Source organism: Chiloscyllium plagiosum, unplaced genomic scaffold (genome assembly GCF_037043375.1).
Source record: "Chiloscyllium plagiosum isolate Xiang-an unplaced genomic scaffold, Cpla_swu_hap1 HiC_scaffold_1, whole genome shotgun sequence".
NCBI classification, from domain to species: domain Eukaryota; kingdom Metazoa; phylum Chordata; class Chondrichthyes; order Orectolobiformes; family Hemiscylliidae; genus Chiloscyllium; species Chiloscyllium plagiosum.
The window spans coordinates 2,622,992-2,631,512 of NW_028270139.1; the positions used below are offsets into that span (position 1 = coordinate 2,622,992).

At 45.1% G+C, this 8,521-nt stretch overlaps 1 protein-coding gene across 5 annotated transcripts in view; it reads right to left on the bottom strand.

Annotated features, from left to right (window-relative positions):
* Positions 1-8,085, bottom strand: part of fhdc1 (FH2 domain containing 1) — a 211,650-nt gene extending 203,565 nt beyond the window's left edge. The window contains exon 1 of one of the 5 annotated variants that reach the window (XM_087999865.1): positions 7,830-8,085. The gene's annotated coding sequence lies outside the window, so the exon portion shown is untranslated. Of the gene's footprint in view, positions 1-6,036; positions 6,169-7,522; positions 7,632-7,681 lie in introns of those variants that run through there. The other 4 variants (XM_043700016.2, XM_043700029.2, XM_043700036.2 and 1 more) reach the window with 4 other exon arrangements.
* Positions 8,086-8,521: the final 436 nt, after the last annotated feature.

Consider the following 8,521-nt stretch of genomic DNA (forward strand, 5'->3'; position numbering starts at 1 on the left):
AACAGAAGTGTCAGTATGTGTCTACAACAAGGAACAAAATTGGTTCTGTTGGCAGGCTAGATTATCACAATCTTAACTAAAGTGGAGAACAGATAAGAACCTGGAGAAAATGCTAAACAAATTGTCAGAGCACTGCAGCGAGATTACAAGTTTAGTGTACATGCAAAGTCTTTCACAAAACCTTTACACTTCAATTCGGAAAAAGAGGAACTCAGATTGTTCCTGAAGATATCTAACTAGCATTTGCAATAGTGTACCTAGGGGGAACCATTCTAAATATCACTCCGTGTAAATAATTTCAGGTCCTAAATAATACTTGCACAATTTTAACAGATACCAGCACTTTATTTGTATTTAATTGAATCTGCCACCAAATTTGAATTTGTACTTCTTGAACCCAAAAGGATGTGAAAACAAACCCACATGATGCTTATTACTGGAATCAACTCCTTCAAACAGCAGTGAAATCCAGGCTCTATATTTTAGGTGGGTGGGCTTGTGCGGATTATAATTAAGAGTCCATCCTTTCAATAAATGGCAATTTTAATGGTATTTCTTGTTTTCCCCATTTCCTCTCGTAAAAGAGAATAGCTTCCACAATTATTCTTTAGCAAGTTGGTTGTGTTCCATCCACAGTGCAGTGACAATTTATGAACTTAGCTTTTAACTCATTATGTTACACATTAGAAAGAAAACACAATAGCAGGACATGTTGTGGTCAAAAATGCTTAACTGTATGTTATAGTCAACCAGGTGTCTAATGACTTCTAAGAGCTCTTCCCTGACAGGTAAAATACTGTATTATAAGTCTTGGCAGGACACCAATGAACAATTCAGTGCCTCTGCAACCTATTTTACAATTTGCTGCATTTTCACATAGTGCACTCCCTAATACACAAAATTTATTACCATGTCTAAAACCTGTAGCCATCTAAAATTGAATATTTTACACTTGAATAACTCTGTAAACATGTGATTTCTCTTCCTAAACAACACAGACAAAGATAATACTAATACACCATTTTGCATGGAATAAACCACTCATCCTTATAACCCTACTCCCTTCAAGTATAAAGGCCTGTATTAATTTTAGGACCTAACATTACAATCTCCTAAAAGAAGCAACTGTTCTTTTTTAAACAAAAAGAAACATTAGAACAAAAACAGCATTTCAGACTATATGGTCAGTCCCTGAATGAATAATTTTTTGCCAATACTCCTTGGCTAATTTTTATACTGTTTAACTCCCTTAAATTTACTGTGTTTTCAATGTCCACTGGCTGACTGGCATTTAACCACCTTTTAACCATTTAGTCTTTAACCATCCTCTGCATAGGACAATTTAATCTGTCCAATCAGCCTCTCATATCGGAGTTTCATCTCACGCCTGTTATTGTCATTGTCATTCTCCAGGTCAGAGTAAACAGTTCCCCAGTGACCGAAACTCTTAATGATCTTGGGTATCTCAATACAATCTCCTCTTACTCTTCTCAAGTGTAAGCAAAGAGCTGCCATAACTCTTTCTGACAACTGAGCTGTCAGATGCTGTGTGGGTGGCCTTTCCTCAGCATCGTTTGATGTTCTGAGATGTCCTTCCTCAACATTGTGAGCAAAGCTGTACGCAGTACCCTGGATGGGGAAAAAGTTTAACAGTTCCCAAGCTTTTTTGTTCTCATTCGTGCATTCCAAGACTACTTGCCTTATTGATGACTGCCACACACAGTGCAAATGGTTTCAACAATCAATCCAACAAACAGACTACAAATTTTCTCTGCTACATCTTGCCCATATAACAGTTCCAACGTTATTTCCTTTTAACCGGTCTCACTGCATTCTAGTTGTCAATTCCATTCACCATTTCTTAAAACCAATTTGCTAATCTATATAAGATTATTCTTCTTATAGCAATGATGTGGGAGAACTGGTGTTGGACTGAGGTGGACAAAGTTAAAAATCACACAACACCAGGTTATAGTCCAACACTAGCTATAGCTTCCAAATAAACCTGTTGGTCTCTAACCTGGTGTTGTGTGATTTTTAACTTTCTCCTTATAGCAGAGAAGGTTAGGGGGAAGATTTACAAGACAAGTTCAAAATTAAGAAGATCCTTATGAAGGACTAAGTCAAAACAGAGTGCTTCCATTCTGAAAAAGGATCAGTACCAAGCAGTCAGAGGCTAATGTAATGAAAGGACCAGCGATGAGATTAGAAGGATGTTTTTGCAGACAGCTGAAGACCTGGGATATCTGTCTGTAAAGGTGATTTAAAGACAATTAGATTTATAAGTAAAAATGAAATATTTACAAGGCTGAGGCAAATATAGAAGATTGAAACAAATTGGTTCACTCTTTCAAAGAGTTGCAGAGGTCAAATGAGCTGAATGGCTTCCTTTTCCCGCTGCACTTTCCTCTTGGTCTCCATCATAGTTTTGGAAAGTTTTGACAGTCTGCTCCCTATCCCCATTTCCAACTATTTAACTAATTTAGATCAATTAATTTTAGAAAAATACCAGCAAAGTTTGTTCATCAAACCACTTGCACACACCTCCGTCATCTCCTACACATCCCCTACAGGATACCACCAATGTCAGCAACTCTGTGCTTTTCTACCTAATGAACAAAACACTTCATTCAATAGTTTCGGAATCTTGCTAAAGTGGAGATAAACAATGTTCATACAGCTTACTAATACGTTTGAAAACTCCTCAAAAAAAATGAAGCATTTTTAAGGTTTTTGTGAAGGTTTGTAGCTCGGATTGTGGATGTGGTTGTTGGTTTGCTTGTTGAGCTGGTCGGTTGCCATGGAGAAATTTCAACACCATGCTTGGTAACATCAATAGTGTAACTTCCGTGAAGTGTTGTTCGATTCCGCTTAATGACCATAAGACCTGGTTTGTCAAGGTGGGTGTTGTCATTTCCAGATTTTCTCTGCAGTGGTTTGTACATGGGGTCAACGCCTCCATTCTTGTTGAATGGCATTCCCCAGATGAAAGACCCCATACCCACCACAAGCAGGGCAAACGTAATATACTAAATCCCATGTAACGACTGCCATAAACACTACATCAGACAGACCAACAGAAACCTGGATACACAGACACCAACTAACAGCAAAACAGCACAGACCAACTCTCCCTCAGTTCAATACACGCAGATAAGGACGGCCATCAATTTGTTTGGGACAACATAACCGTCAGGATTAGAGTGATTAGAACAGCACAACAGGTCAGGCAGCATCCGATGAGCAGGAAAATCAACGTTTTGGGCAAAAGCCCTTTCCATAACTATTCTATGTCAAGCTGACTAGAGACATGTACAGGAATTCCGAGAGGCCTGGTTTTCAACCCAGAATGCCATTCACAAGCATGCAGATATAGACCCCACATACAAACCACTGCACAAAAAAACCAGAAACGACAACACACACCTTATCAGACTTGATCATATAAATATCACATGGATTAGAACCACAATGCTTCGCAGAAATCACACTGATGATGTTACCAAGCATGGTGACAAAACAGCTGCATTGCACGCCACCAGCTTGGCGAGCAAACCAACAACTAAATCTAATTATGTATGGCCCAAATCTTCCAGTCTACACATCACTGAGGACAATGACATAAGATGCATGCTGGACCCCCACAGATGCCCAATGTGCTGATCTCTGTCCCATGTGCCTGGGAAATTCTGAGGAGAAATCCTTCTACCTCCCAATCCCCTCGGCAGAATTCCCTGGATCTGAGTTACAGTCAGATCTCAGATAGTTCTGATCTACTTATCTGAATAGATACCCTGAAAACATTTGGAAAATACTGGTCTACACCTGGGCAACTACCCACCTTACCACACCCAATAATGTACAGTGACTCTTGCTACCCTCCCTTGACCTACTGACCATCCCCCTGCAACCACCCCTGACCCAGACTACTCCTTCTGATCAGGCTAACCCCAAGTTCCAACCAATCTCCTCAACAACACATAACTATTCCAGTGCCATAAGAACGAGACACACATAATCTTTGCCCCAACAATCCAGCGCTACTTCTGGATAACAGACAATTTAAAGATTAACCAACTTGTCCTTTCCCAGAGACAATCACACCAGTAATCTGCTACCTGAATGGTCACCTCCAGTACTGCCCAAAGTCTAGAGAGCCATCAAGATGGTATGTAATTTTCACGTGGCCAGCAGGCAATGCCAGTACTTGCCCTCCCTACAAAGTCGAAAATGCAGAATATTTCCCTGCAAATAGACTGTGGAATATTCATCATTTACGTACAGTACTTTATGGTCATTTGTGGGACATTAAAGGTGCAATGAAAATGAAAATTCATTTTTTTTAACCTCCTTTGTTCCCGACACATTTTCACTTATTTTCTGTTATTTCCCGTGTGGTTTAAATTGCCTATGTTACACCTTACAATTTGTATCTAGAATGATGTTCACCGGTTCCCCATGACATTCTGCCCCTCCAACAAACTCTTCCAACCTGGGTCTATTAACATAACACCAACGCCAAACCATTCAAAGTGTTTCAGCAAGGCATAACTTTAAAACATGAAAGCCAACCACCTGATGAAGGAGCAGCACTCTGAAAGCTAGTGCTTCCAATTAAACCTGTTGGACTATAACCTGGTGTTGTGTGATTTTTAACTTTGTACACCCCAGTCCAACACCGGCACCTCCAAATCAAACCTAAAGAGAAGGTACAAGGATGGCAGCCAAGTGTTTAGACTATCAGAGGTTGAATCCTTATTCTCTCAAAGTCCAAAAATTAAGAGTCTTTGTTGCATTCTCCTTATTCATGAGGAAGCAAATGCACAAGATGGCCAAATAAATTCATGGGTAAAAATCCAACTGGGAGGTTTTGTTTCTTATCAAATTAACATATCTTTTTAACTTTGAAATCTTTGTTAAGACCTGCAGGAATGGGGTGGAAATCTATCCTAAACAAAAACAAATATATTTTGAAATGGCTATCCTGTTAAAAAGTAGACATTTAAATTATTGCTCAATGCAAATTTGTCAAATATTTTGGAACAAACAAAAGCCAACTGAACAGAACATGTGCTCTGCCGCTTTGAATTCCGTTTTAGTGCAAGGATTGTACCTGATCTATCTAGGGCAGGTTCTGCTAAATTTAGGGATTTTCAAAACCGCAGTACAAATCCTCTTAAACTAAATTAAAACACGAACCTGCACCGCACCCTGCTGTGGTGTGAGCCATTAAAATGCGTGTCTTTGCATTGTTCTAATATTCTCGACAAATATACTAACGAATTAAAACAAAACATGGGAAGCAAACATAACCTGGCTGTATGCTGAACGCATTAAAGACACATTTGATGCAACGTTTTCTGGTTTATACTAAAAAAAAGATCAAGGGTCAACCCGCATGCAGCACGCACAATGGCTGAGGATGGTAGCAGCATTCAGTAACCCATTGCAACTTGCAGGTTGTGGGGTTTCTGTGGGGGGGGGGGGGGGGGGGACAGTAGCATCTTGCCTCTGGCTTACTTGAGTAATCAATACGTTTTCAATACGAAATCTGATCTTCGACCACAAAGCAAGGGACGTCGGAGTCCCGAATAGCTGTTTGTATGCTCCCGTTCTCTCCCCCTGAACCCTTCCCTACAAGGTAGGGACGCCGCTGCTCTGCCTGTTTGACAGGCTAATACCCAGGGCGATTTCAGTTCGAAACAACAGCCTTTTGTCCAGTTTCATTTTTTAAAAAAAGTGGCACAAACATGCATTGTGCCGGCTTCCCATTCTTCGCATGGTGCTAACGGCCTACCTGTAAGCTGCCTTTAATCCTGATCGCCAATGTCAATACAGATGCGACCAACTGATGGTTTTTAAAAAGGCAACACAATATCCCGGTCAGTCACACATTGATCAATAACCGCAGGACTCGAATATATAAAATCCTACAATCAATAGGAAAGGCCCCAGTCCTTCCCCAACTCCCCTTTCCACCTTACTGATGTCTAGGTGGTCTTTTGGAAATGAATAGTTTTACTGAAGAAAACTTACAGCGGATCCGGTTCTGCCACTTTGTGGCCGCTCTGTGGTGCTGTCTGTCTACAACCCTGCTCAGGTTCGCCTGAGTGACTCGGAATGATTGAGGGAAGCGGGTGGCGGGGTTCTGGGAGACAGAGCCCAGGCCACACAACCTCCCAGCGCGGAAACACACTATCCCCACCCCCCACACCCAACATCCACTGGTTTCAAATGAAAACCCCTGAGATTTAACTACATGGGGGGGAGACCCTGCCAGGTCCGGGGACAACACACACCAGAGAGAGGGAGGGAGGGAGAGAGAGGGAAGGCAGTGAGGGGGCTTCAGGAGGGTCCAGCAGCCTCCCAGAGACTGCAGCCAACAAGTGCAGCAGATAGAGTTCACCACATCCCACACTCACAGCCCGGTACCCTGAGGCTGCTCCCCCCCTTATCCCGGGAATGGCCCGGGTCCGTGCTGTCCCCCGCTATCCCGGGAATGACCCGGGATCGGTGCTGTCCCCCTCTATCCCGGGAATGACCCGGGATCGGTGCTGTCCCCCTCTATCCCGGGAACGTCCCGGGATCGGTGCTGTCCCCCTCTATCCCGGGAATGACCCCGGATCGGTGCTATCCCCCTCTATCCCGGGAATGACCCTGGATCGGTGCTGTCCCCCTCTAGCCCGGGAATGACCCGGGATCGGTGCTGTCCCCCTGTATCCCGGGAATGACCCGGGATCGGTGCTGTCCCCCTCTATCCCAGGAATGACCCTGGATCGGTGCTGTCCCCCTCTAGCCCGGGAATGACCCCGGATCGGTGCTATCCCCCTGTAACCCGGGAATGATCCGGGATCGGTGCTGTCCCCCTCTATCCCGGGAATGACCCGGGATCGGTGCTATCCCCCTGTAACCCGGGAATGATCCGGGATCGGTGCTGTCCCCCTCTATCCCGGGAATGACCCGGGATCGGTGCTGTCCCCCTCTATCCCGGGAATGACCCGGGATCGGTGCTATCCCCCTGTATCCCGGGAATGACCCGGGATCGGTGCTGTCCCCCTGTATCCCGGGAATGACCCGGGATCGGTGCTATCCCCCTGTATCCCGGGAATGACCCGGGATCGGTGCTGTCCCCCTCTATCCCGGGAATGACCCGGGATCGGTGCTATCCCCCTGTATCCCGGGAATGACCCGTTCCCAGTTTCCGGCTGCTGACCCTGAGCCGGGAGTTGTCCGGTTCCCAAATGAGACAAAGCCCTGGGGTGGCCCTCCCCAAGGCCGTGCCGGGGGCAGGCTGGGTGTTTACACCCGGAGATGTTGGGGCGAGGTTGGGGCTTCAGATAGCACCCACCGCCTGAAACCACCCGCTCCCCCCGAGGCCAGCCCCGGGGTCTTGCTCTCAGTCTGCAGCTGGGGGACAATGTTAGCTCCTTGGTGTACACACACACAGCTACACAAACTGAGAGGGGTAAGCCCGCGGTACCACCAACACCGCGGGCATTCCGAGTTATATTTTGGGATTAACCTGGTAACGATCATTTACTTCAGAAATGATGTGGCTGCAATTCCAGGGATCCACTCGGGTACACAGTATCTCCCGAGACGGCTGGCTCACAGTCATCGCCTCTCAAACTGTCTCAAACGTCGCCAGAGCCAAACATTTAAGGTCGAGCCGAAAACCCACCTCTTTGAGCCAGAGATTTCCACCGATGTAAAGCCCCTGGGAGGGGGGGAGGTCAGGTCTGGGTGCTCCGCCGGCTGTGGGGATAGCGCGGGTGTTTGCACTGTTCAGTGAACCTCAACACTGCCACCGTGCTGAGACTCAAGCTCACCTTTATCAGCAAACAGACACTGTCTGCAGCAGCAGCAGCAGCAGCAGCAGCATACCTCCCTGTGCCTTCCTTGACTCACTGCTCTGTGAGACCATCTACCTCACCGTGCCTTACTCCGTCCACACAGATCGGGGGGACGCTTTTCTTACCCACAACAATGGCCTATAAGTGAACAAAGTTCCGCTTAGTGATGTATTATAAATGGAAATGTAAAACCGAAAGTGCTCTAACAGTTCGATAATCATTAAACCAAACCCTGCAAATGCCGAGCCGAACCAACACCCAACCAACCCAGTGTGAATTATCACTGACTCATGCCTGCATCATTTGCATTTTATTCTCCTTGTTGTGCCTTTTGCCACCCAGTAAACATCAGCGAGTACAAAGAAATGTAACAGGACCTCTGAATACTAAGGCCACACGTGGGAAATAAACGGCCTCATATGCACACCATCATTTCTGCAGCTGCCAATTTGCTCAATCACACCCTCACATTTGCATATGATGCCCTAATCCCCAGTAACACCATTACCCTAACTTGCACCATCCTACATCCTGCAGCCTTCATTTATGCCCTTTCAGTCCAAGGGACACAGAGTTGTCAGAATATAGCAGACAATGGGTTCATCTATTATTTACCAGCTCTGATTGGACCGCATAAAACACTATCAGTTCTACCCTTGTCTGATAAA